The 12,194-nt window shown below is 45.3% G+C and overlaps 1 non-coding gene across 1 annotated transcript; it reads right to left on the bottom strand.

Annotated features, from left to right (window-relative positions):
- Window positions 1–11,076: 11,076 nt before the first annotated feature.
- Window positions 11,077–11,149, bottom strand: trnak-cuu (transfer RNA lysine (anticodon CUU)). Its single transcript has one exon. It is a non-coding gene; the product is annotated as a tRNA-Lys (tRNA).
- Window positions 11,150–12,194: the final 1,045 nt, after the last annotated feature.

A 12,194-nucleotide genomic window follows, 5' to 3' on the forward strand; every position in this document is an offset into this window, starting at 1 on the left:
CTAGACACCCCAACGAGCGGAAATAGTTTCTATCCATCTACCACATCAGTTCCTCTTAATATCTTGAACATTTCGATCACATCAACCCTTAATCTACTAAATTGAAGGGAATACAACTATAGTTTGTGTAATCTCTCCTCGTAATTTATCGCTTAGAGTCCAGTTATCTTTCTAGTAAATCACACTGCACTCCCTCCAAGGCCAATATATCCTTCCTAAGGTGCGGTGCCCAAAACTGAACACAGTACTCGAGGTGTGGTCCAACCAGAGCTTTGTGTAGCTGTAGCATAATGTCTATTCTCATCCTCTAAACATATAGGCCACCATTCCATTAGCCTTTTTGATTATATTCTGTTCCTGTCCATGACATGTTATTGATCTATGTACATGGACACCGAAGTTCCTTTGGAACTCCACAGTTTCGAATTTTTCACCTTTTATAAAGTATTCTGATCTATCCTTTTGAGGTCCAAAGTGGATGACCTCACACTTGCCTAAATTGAAATCCATTTGCCACAGTTTTGCCCATTCATTCATTCTATTAATGTCTCTCTGGAATTTACCAGAATGATACCCGGACTTCAAGGGTTAAGTTACGAAGAGAGATTACGCAAATTGGGGTTGCATTCTCCAGAGTTTCGAAGGTTAAGGGGTGACCTGATCGAAGTTTATAAGATATTAAGGGGAACAGATAGGGTGGATAGAGAGAAACTATTTCCGCTGGTTGGGGGTTTTGGAAGTAGGGGGCACTGTCTAAAAATTAGAGCCAGACCTTTCAGGAGCGAGATTAGAAAACATTTCTACACACAAAAGGTTGTAGAAGTTTGGAACTCTCTTCCGCAAATGGCAATTGATACTAGCTCAATTTATAAATTTAAATCTGAGATAGATAGCTTTTTGGCAACCAAAGGTATTAAGGGATATGGGCCAAAAGCAGGTATATGGAGTTAGATCACAGATCAGCCATGATCTTATCAAATGGCGGAGCAGGCACGAGGGGCTGAATGGTCTGCTCCTGTTCCTGTGTTCCTATTCCTATATAATCTGCACTGCTTATAACGCTGCCCATTTTGGTGTCATCGGCAAACTTCCATATGTCGTTCCCTGTCCCGTCATCCAATATCAATGAGACCACCTGAATAGGGGGAGATTCACATTCAGCATCAATCTCTGCATCATCTTGAGACATTTTATTCACTTCACATGTGTTGCACTTTGGAAACTTCAGCACTCTGTCCTCTGGAGCTCAAACATGCACTTTAATCCGACCAACAGGAACACTGAAAAGATGTCAGAAGCCAATTGGTGAATTTTACACTCAACGTAGCTGAACAGCAAGAGCTTATTGGGGATTTTACCCCGGGACGCTCAGATATTAATCAACCAAAGCCCCCGAAACAAGAATCATACATCTCGACCAACCAGACGCTGTTACTTACATCATGCAGCCAGTTTAAAGTTTCGCTGTCTCCCATAGCCGATCGGCTAGCCTTTCAGACCTCTTCTGTCCATCCAATCTCGTTTTCTATTCCGGTATACAGCAATATCAAGTTGTACACTAACTATTTCCAGTCACCAATATTAGTTTCCCTTTACTAAATTGGTTTCGTCTCTCCGACTTATATTATTAAGCAAGACGTTTCAGAATTAGTTGCTCGGAAACTACATTGCTTTGGAGGATACTGAGAGGTGTCGTTAAAAAGAGAGACCTTGGAGTGCATGTCCACAGATCCCTGAAGGGAAGAGGAGAGGTGGTTAAGGTGGTTAAAAAGGTATAAAGGATACTTTGCTTTATTAGCCGAGGCATAGAATGTAAGAGCAGGGAGGTTATTCTGGAACTGAATAAAACACTAGTTCGGCTACAGCTGGAGTATTGCGTACAGTTTTGGTCACCACATTACAGGAAAGATGGGACTACACTAGAAATGGTACAGAGATTTACGACGATGTTGCGAAGAGTGGAGAATTTTGGCTATGAGGATAGATTGGATAGGCTGAGGTTGTTTTCTCTGGAACCGACGAGGCTGAGGCGAGATTTAATTGAGGTGTATAAAATTATCACGGGCCTCGATAGAGTGGATAGGAAGGACCTGATTCACGTAGCAGAGAGTTCAATAAAAAGGGTCATAGATTTAAGGTAATTGGTAGAAGGATTAGAGTGGAGCAGAGGGGAATTTTGTTCCACCCAGCGGGTGGTGGGGGTCTGGAACTCACTGCCTGAGAGGGTGGGAGAAGCAGAAACCCTCATCGGGTTTAAAAAGGACTTCAATATGCACTTGATGAGCCGTAACCGACAAGACTACGGACTAAACGCTGGTAAGTCGGGTGATGCTGGATATCTCTTTTCCGGCCGGTACAAACATGATGGGCCGAATGGCCTCCGCTAACGTAAATTTTAATGATTCTATGATATGTTTTGCCGTCTGTCTCGGCATGGTGATAATATATACTCTCCCATAAGTATACTTTAATCAAATTGGTGCTTTGTTTTACTGTGAGAGCGAAGAGATCTTAATGTTTGGACATTGACTGCAGCAGCTGGGCTGCACCTTTACTTTTCCAACCGTCTCAACCTTTCTTCAACCTTCTCTGCTGGTGTTGCAGGATCGATCAGCCGTCGCCGTTCACGGAAGCCTGAGAAGTCCATTAGAGGACAACACATGAGACAGAGACAGGGAGAGATGGAGAAATGCATGCAAAGAAAATAAAGAGTATAAACAGAATCATAGAATCATAAAATGGTTACAGCAGAGAGGGAGGCCATTCGGCCCATCGAGCTCGTGCTGGCTCGTTGTTAAAGCAGTCAAGATAGTCCCATTCCCCCGCTCCTTCCCGTTAGCCCTGAATTTATTTCCCTTCAAGTATTTATCCAATTCCTTTTTGAAAGCCACCTTTCAATCAGCGCATTCCAGATTATAACCACTCGCTGGGTAAAGAACTGTTTCCTCATATCGCCTTTGGTTCTTTTGCCAATCACCTTAAATCTGTGTCCTCTGGTTCTCGACCCTTCCGCCAATGGGAACAGTTTCTCTTTATTTACTTTATCCAAACCCTTCATGATTTTGAACACTTCGATCAAATCTCCTCTTAACGTTCTCTGCTCGAAGGAGAACAACCCCAGCACCGGCTAAATGCGGTCAATTAGCTTCAATTCATTTATTGGAGCATTAAACAGCTCTTTAAACATTTCTGTGACATTATGGTAGCGCGGCCTCACGGTCGAAGGTGTTAAATTTAATTTCTATAGAAGCGTGGGTTTGAATCCCACTGCTGTTAGAATTTCTGCCAGTGTTTATTTTGATCTGTTCACAGAAAACCCGATTGTAGTGCGATGGAGCAGAGGATGTGAAAGAAGCTGAAAGTGAACGTGCAGCTATTATTTTCATCACGGGGACAGGACACGTTTCTCACCTTAAGATTCTTTCCAGCAGAGGAGGAGAGGTGATCAAAGTGACCGGGCTCTAGCAGCGCAATCAGTCAGTGCGCGGTCCTTATATGACCGGACAAGGTCGGGAAATGGCGAGGTTGTTAGTTGAGTCTCACCTAGATCAACGAATCCTTTTCCTTGTGAACATTTCGAACGGAGCTGAACGTATAATTGAGTGTTCCAAAATGCATCAATTATTTGTATCGCCACGTGGTTCCTCTTGTTGCAATATCAGATGAGATATTTCGTGTTATTAGTTTACAGGAGGGAGGCTGCGGAATTGGAGCCACAAACTATGATTTTGATCCATCTACAAGTTATGGAATTTAGCCTGAGCTTTAACCCTGCGCGTTCGACCGCTCAGTCACGAAACTTTCCATCTTGCGATCTTCAGGAGCTACTTTCACAGGAATAGAATTACTGCAAGCAAGAATTCTACCCCTCAAGCACCAATGCTCGCAGGCAGCAGGATGCATGTGTCCAGTTGGAAACCTTTCTGAAGGAACATGCAGTCTGACAGAGCCGGAAGTCCAGCAGATTGACTTTTGCGGTGAGCAGATGATGTGCCTCCATCTTGAGAGTGTTTCACCAATCCAGCTCAGAGTGGATTAAGCATTATAAATTCGGGTGGGACTGGAGCTACTTGTGTAAGATGAAGTGTAGGGGGTTATTTCCCTTCCTTGACGATCATTAATGATCCTGTTGCGGTTTTGCTGCAAAATTTCACTTCCCAGCGCCGAAATCACCGAACCCTGAACTAAAATTCAACGATGGTGAGATTTGGACACACAACCTTTGCAGTGATTTGAAGAAGTCCCACGTGCTATCCATGGCACCACAAATCGGCTGTCGATTAGGTTATTTCACGTTACCCATATGCTGCTTTGGAACTTTTGCTGCGGTGCAGCAAGTGGTTCAAAAGCTCAGTGGGGATTCATAGCGCTCCTGAGAAATCGACACAGGGACGGTTTGTGCAATGCATAGTCCTCTCTCTCTCTCCCATTTGCTCACTCTCGCTTTCTCTCTTGAGCTCTGACTCTCCCCATTTATCTCAAGAGGGCTGGAAAACAAGGGGTGGATGTTATGTTACAGCTGCACAGAGCTCTGGTGAGACCCCATCTGGAGGATTGCATTCAGTTCCGGGCACCCACCTCAGGAAGGATGCTCGAGGGGCTGAATGGCCTACTCATGTTCCCAAGTTCCAATGAATGGAACAATAATTCAAGTATAGAGACCCTAATGTCTCAGGATAAGTGAGTGAAGAATGTTTTCTGTTTGAAGTACTGATTTCATTAATTGAATACTCCCAGTGGCCTACCTCATTGCAGCCCACGCCGGACAAACTGCTCGCACAAAGTGGCATTTTCTGTGAGAACACGAAAGACTTGTTCAGGCCATGACAGTACCGAGTGCGGGTAGGCCTGAGCGTGAAATGGAAAATGAGGTGAAATACTCCCACAAGCAGCGGATGTCTCTGTTTCCATTTCCAAAATGCACGCACGCACGGGCCCATGATCCCCACTCACACTCTCCTTCCAATCTCACACACCTCGCTTTGGTTTGAAATCGTGTATGTTTTCACAATGGGATTTAATTTGAAGAAAGCAGTGCTGTAACAACCCGGGGATATTGAAGAGATGCAGTACAAGAAGATACATAAAAGGCAAATGATAACAATGACTGTTCTGACACTGTGAGCTACAGTTAAAGGCTGACAACATTTAAAGTCTCATGCAGCAGGTCCGGGTCCAAATCTTTCACGTGGCATCTCCTTCTGTTTCTGTCACTCCTTTTCCTCCACGGAGAGTGGATTTGGAATTCCTGTGCGGCTGCATTGCGCATTTTCCAGATCTGCTTCGAGCGCAATTCACTCCAGTTCATCAATTGCAAACATTAGTTTGATCAAGGGGAGAGGACACCTTTTCACAGACAAGGGCTGTTCATCCTATTGTTTTTCTAGCAGAGTAGGGCAGATCATCAAAGTAACCGGATTGGGTGAACTGTCCGTACAGGTGCCTGGTGGGCTCGTGGTTATGATTCGGCGTTCACACCTATAGAAATAATTACATGAAACCAAATAAACTCGACGAAATGAGGAATATTTCTGTAAACACCATTAACCAACCGATAACTTTCTGTTGCAGACTGAAAGAGACGCCAACGTGGTTACCGAGTGACAGTCACAAGTTTAATAATGATTTGTTTTGTATGTGAAACGCTTTTCAGACTGCATTTTAGGAGACTGGTTGTCCAGCTTGCTAGAGTAAATCATGCCACAATGTCGTGATCGCGGGTTTGATTCCTGTATGGGTTGATAAGGGGCTTTGTTTTGGGTATTCGTAATTTTAAAATCCAAGCTTTACAATCAGATCCACAGACAAATTCACGGGACAATTTTATTGAATAACATCCATTGTAACTTTACCCCTGGGCCGGAGAAACAAGTCTTTCTTTTTCTTTTTCTTTCTCCGGTTTGCAGAGAAACGTTTAACTCGCGGCCTGTTCCCATTAATGATCATCAGCAACAACAGAAAGACAGAGCGGGTCTGACCGCCCCGAGATGTGGAAAAAGGATCAGTTTAGAACAAATGCATCAAATCAAATGGTCACCCGGCACCGAGAGAGGAAAAACCAAGAGGAAAAGGCAGAAGGTAACAGAGAAATAAAAACCAAATGCAGACGATATAAATATTTCCCATCGTTGATGTCTCTCTGTTCCATCCCCAATTCTTCAGTGGCGGGGATAAAATTTCACTGCAAATAAATGCGAGAATCGACCCAAAGAAGAAGAAACTAAATAACCAAAAACTGCCAAACACTGGATGACACCAAAGACCTTTAAGTTTTCAGTCTAATGCAACCGCGACTGAGCTATTGGGACACCAAAGCAAATGCAACTTTTCGCCATTGTCTTGCAAGAAAATATCACCCCAGCGACGCCTTGCTGTTCATTACTGCACTTCATATATAAACGTCACACTCATATATACACAACCACAGTCCATTGATAAACACCACACTCATATATACACATCCACTGTTCAAGATATAAACACCGCACTCACATACACACAACAACAGTTCATATATATAAACATCGAACTTATATATACACACTCACAGTTCATATATAAACATCACACTCATATATGCACACCCACAGTTCATATATAAACATCACACTCATATATACACACCCACAGTTCATATATAAACATCGCACTCATATATGCACACCCACAGTTCATATGTCAATACTGCACTCATATATACACATCCACTGTTCGGATATAAACATCTCACTCATACACACTCACACACAGTTCATATTTAAACATCGCACACCTATATATACACCGACAGTTCATATATAAACATCGCACCTACATATACAAATCCACAGTCCATATATCAACATCGCACTCATAGAAACATACCCACATTTCATATATAAACATCGCACGCATATATAAACACCCACAGTTCATATATAAACATTGCATTCATATACACTCACCCACAGCTCATATATAAATATCGCATTCATTGATAGTCACCCACAGCTTATATATAAAAATCGCATTTTTTTTATTCGTGCATGCGATGTGGGCGTCGCTGGCGAGGCCAGCATTTATTGCCCATCCCTAATTGGCCTTCCAGAACTGCTGCAGTCCGTGCGGTGAAGCTTCTCCCACAGTGCGGTTAGGAAGGGAGTTCCAGGATTTTGACCCAGCGACGATGAAGGAACGGCGATATATTTCCAAGTCGGGATGGTGTGTGACTTGGCGGGGAACGTGCGGGTGGTGTTGTTCCCATGTGCCTGCTGCCCTTGTCCTTCTAGGTGGTAGAGGTCGCGGGTTTGGGAGGTGCTGTCGAAGAGGCCTTGGCGAGTTGCTGCACTGCATCCTGTGGATGGTAAACACTGCAGCCACGGTGCGCCGGTGGTGAAGGGAGTGAATGTTTACGGTGGTGGATGGGGTGCCAATCAAGCGGGCTGCTTTGTCCTGGATGGTGTCGAGCTTCTTATGTGTTGTTGGAGCTGCACTCATCCAGGCGAGTGGAGAGTATTCCATCACACTCCTGACTTGTAACTTGTGGATGGTAGAAAGGCTTTGGGGGGTCAGGATGTGAGTAACTCGCCGCAGAATATCTGACCTGCTCTTGCAGCCACAGTATTGATATGGCTGGTCCAGTTAAGTTTCTGGTCAATGGTGAGACCCAGGATGTTGATGGTGGGGGATTCGGCGATGGTAATGCCTTTGAATGTCAAGGGGAGGTGGTTAGACAGTCTCTTATAGGAGATGGTCATTGCCTGGCCCTTGTCTGGCGCCAATGTTACTTGCCACTTATGAGCCCAAGCCTGGATGTTGTCCAGGTCTTGCTACATGCCGGCTCAGACTGCTTCGTTATTTGAGGGGTTGCGAATGGAACTGAACACTTTGCAATCATCAGCGAACATCCCCATTTCTGACCTTATGATGGAGGGAAGGTCATTGATGAAGCAGCTGAAGATGGTTGGGCCTAGGACACTGCCCTGAGGAACTCCTGCAGCAATGTCCTGGGGCTGAGATGTTTGGCCTCCAACAACCATTATTATCTTCCTTTGTGCTAGGTTTGACTCCAGCCACTGGAGAGTTTTCCCCCTGATTCCCATTGACTTCAATTTTACTGGAGCTCCTTGGTGCCACACTCGCTCAAATGCTGCCTTGTTGTCAGGGGCATTCACTCTCACCTCACCTCTGGAATTCAGCTCTTTTTTCCATGTTTGGACCAAGGCTGTAATGAGGTCTGGAGCCGAGTAGCCCTGGCGGAAACCAAACAGAGCATCGGTGAGCAGGTTATTGGTGAGTAAGTGCCGCTTGATAGCACTGTCGACGACACGTTCCATCACTTTGTTGATGATTGAGAGTAGACTGATGGGGCGGTAATTGGCCGGATTGCACTTGTCCTGCTTTTTGTGGACAGGACATACCTGGGCAATTTTCCTCGTTGTCGGGTAGATGCCAGTGTTGTAGCTGTGCTGGAACAGTTTGGCGAGAGGCGCAGCTCGTTCTGGAGCACAAGTCTTCAGCACGACAGCCGGGATGTTGTCGGTGCCCATAGCCTTTGCTGTATCCAGTGCACTCAGCCGTTTCTTGATATCAAGTGGAGTGATTCGAATTGGCTGAAGACTGGCTTCTGTGATGGTGGAGATATCGGGAGGAAGCTGAGATGGATCATCCACTTGGCACTTCTTCCTGAAGATGGTTGCAAACGCTTCAGTCTTGTCTTTTGCACTCACGTGCTGGATTCTGCCCTCATTGAGGATGGGGATGTTTACACAGCCTCCTCCTCCCGTTAGTTGTTTAATTGTCCACCACCATTCACGACTGGATGTGGCAGGACTGCAGAGCTTTGATCTGATCCGTTGGTTGTGGTTTCGCTTAGCTCTGTCTATGGCATGTTGCTTCCGCTGTTTAGCTTTCATGTAGTCCTGAATTGTAGCTTCACCAGGTTGGCACCTAATTTTTAGATACGCCTGATGCTGTTCCTGGCATGCTCTTCTGCACTCCACATTGAACCAGGGTTGATCCCCTGGCTTGTTTATTAATGGTAGAGTGAGGAATATGCCGGGCCAAGATATTACAGATTATGCTGGAATACAATTCTGCTGCTGCTGATGGCCCACAGCACCTCACGGATGCCCAGTTTTGAGCTGCTGGACCTGTTCTGAATCTATCCCATTTAGCACGGTGGTAGTGCCACACAACACGTTGGATGGTATCCTCAGTGCGAAGACGGGACTTCGTCTCCACGAGGACGGTGCGGTGGTCACTCCTACCAATACTGTCATGGACAGATGCATTTGCGACAGGTAGGTTGGTGACGACGAGGTCAAGTAACTTTTTCCCTCGTGTTGGTTCTCTCACCATCTGCCGCAGTTCCAGTCTGGCAGCTATGTCCTTCGGGCCTCGGCCAGCTCAGTCAGCAGTGATACGACCGAGCCACTCTTGGTGATGGACATTGAAGTCCTCCATCTGGAGTACATCCTGTGCCCTTGCTACCCTCAGTGCTTCCCCCAAGTGGTGTTCAACATGGAGGAGGTTTGATACATCAGCTGAGGGAGGGCGGTTGGTGGTAATCTGCAGGAGCTTTTCTTGCACTTGTTTGACCTGATGCCATGAGATTTCATGGGGTCCAGAATCAATGTTGAGGACTCCCAGGGCCACTCCCTCCTGACTGGATATCACTGCACCGCCACCTCTGGTCGGTCTGTCCTGCCGGTGGGACAGGACATGCACAGGGATGGTGATGGAAGAATCTTGGACGTTGGCTGAAAGGTATGATTCTGTAAGTATGGCTATGTCAGGCTGTTGCTTGACTGGTCAGTGGGACAGCTCTCCCAATTTTGGCACAAGTCCCCAGATGTTAGTGAGGAGGACTTTGCAGGGTCGACTGGGCTTGGTTTGCCTTTGTCGTGTCCGGTGCCTAGTGGTCCGATGCCGGGTGGTCCGTCCGGTTTTATTCTTATTATGACTTTTATTAGCGAGATTTTACAACTGAGTGGCTTGCTAGGCCTTTTCAGAGTGCAATTAAGAATCAACCACATTGCTGTGGCTCATTTATACTCACTCACAGTTCACATATAAACATCGCATTCATATATACTCACCCACAGTTCATATATAAACATCGCACTCATATTTTCACACCCACAGTTCACATATAAACATCGCTCTCATATATAAACTCATTCGGTTTATAAAGCAACAGCGCGCTCATAAACCCACACCCAGTTTATAGTAGCAGATCGGTACCGATCGCCGATAGAGCTCTCAGATTCCGAGAGTCCGAAGTAGCAGCGACCGAACAAATTCTGGAAATCATCCTGAACACAGACCGGTCGATCCACCTGTAAAATTACATCGCACTTGGATATCAGGGAGGGTAATGGTTTCTGAGAATGTATCAGGGAGCCTAATGGCTTCTTAGTGGCGATCCATCGGGGCAAGGGGATCTCAGAGAGGGGAAGGGACTGTCAGAGGGTATCAGAGAGTGCAAGGGGATCTCAGAGCGGGGAAGGGATAGTCAGATGTCATCAGAAAGTGTCAGGGGGCTCAGAGAAGGGAAGGGACTGTCAGAGGGCATCGGAGAGTACATTAAGAACTGAGAGAGGGGAAGGACTGCCGAGTCTGAGAGAGTGTAAGGGGGCTCAGGGCAGATCTGTGTCAGGGGCACTCAGTGGGTATGAGAGAAGGTAAAGAACGCTGACAAGGTTCAAAGATGATCATGGACTCTCTGAGCTCAGAGACAGAGTGTATCAGAGAAGTTAAGGATCTCAGCGAGAATCAAAGAGGGTAAGGGGGGCTCAGGATGTATCAGAGAGGCGAATGGATCCAGAGATGTCATCTTCCAAATATTACAATTTCGAACATTCAACATTTTTGATAACAGCAATAAATGAAGCCGATTGAACCGATAATCTGCCGTGTCCCATCTGGAGGGAATGAGAAGGTAGAATCTGGAGGGACTGGATATTTGGCAACGCTCAAGGTTTCATTTCACACAGCTCAGTGTTGTGTCTGTTTTTTAACTGGATTTCATGAACTCGAGAAAAGAGGTTGCAATTTGAAAATTTTATGACCCATTGTGAAAAATAGAACACAAATCGCCCAACGTGGGGCTCGAACCCACGACCCTGAGATTAAGAGTCTCATGCTCTACCGACTGAGCTAGCCGGGCTGGTTGCTAAAATTCTTCCCATTCTATTATTGTAGAGAGACAGCTGTTGGCTTTGCTGCAGGGGTTCAGTTCGTTCTGCAATCTCAGGGTTTCTCCTTCTGTGCACCTGATTTTCATTCTGGAGTCAGTCTGATGCCTTTTGCACGTCATTCAGCACCACGCTGAGCTGAAAAGGAACATCGGAACAGGAGAGGGCCATTCAGCCCCTCTTCCTGCTGTGCCATTCAATTCGATCATGACGTGATCTGCAACTCAACTCTCCTTCCCCGCCTTGAACACAAATCCCTTGGAACCCAAACCGAGAAATGATCTATCAATATCAGTCTTGAAAATTTGAATTGAGCCACAATCCACATCCTTTTGGCCGAGAGAGTTCCAGCTTTCGGCCATATCTTGTTTGCTAAAGTAATTCCTGATTTCTTGCCTGATTGGTCTGTCTCCAATTTCAAGATTAAAACCCCTCATTATGGATTCCGCCAACATAGAGAGAGATGACACAAAGATAGACAGAATTATAAGCAGTGCAGATGGAAGAATGAGATCACAGAGAGATATTACTAGATTAAGTGAATGGGCAAAACTGCGGCCAATGGATTTTAACGTAAGCAAGTGTGAGGCCGTCCACTTTGGACCTCAAAAAGATAGATAAGAAAACATATTAATGGATGTTACTCCAAAAAATTAACCTGATGACATTTTCTGCGAATTCGCTTGTTTCAAAAGTCTGCCAAACTTTTAAAAGTTACCAAAATCTCATGGCCCGTACGAGGATCGAACCCGCGACCATGTCGTTATGAGTACCATGCTCTAGCCAACTGAGCTAACCGTCCATGTATACCGCTTAGCTTTATGGGCTTACCCACGTGTTGGGTAGTTTGTGTTTATTTTTAAACCGGCTGACAGGGTTTTTGAACGAATGTTGAACAAACCACATCCCTGAAACATTGTTACTTGTTTCTGTATACATTGTCGAGGATGCAGATCGAAATTAACAAACAAAGAGCACTTTAATGTAACAAATTAAATTCCGATCAATATTATTTTA

This window comes from Heptranchias perlo, chromosome 20 (genome assembly GCF_035084215.1).
Source record: "Heptranchias perlo isolate sHepPer1 chromosome 20, sHepPer1.hap1, whole genome shotgun sequence".
Lineage (NCBI taxonomy): Eukaryota > Metazoa > Chordata > Chondrichthyes > Hexanchiformes > Hexanchidae > Heptranchias > Heptranchias perlo.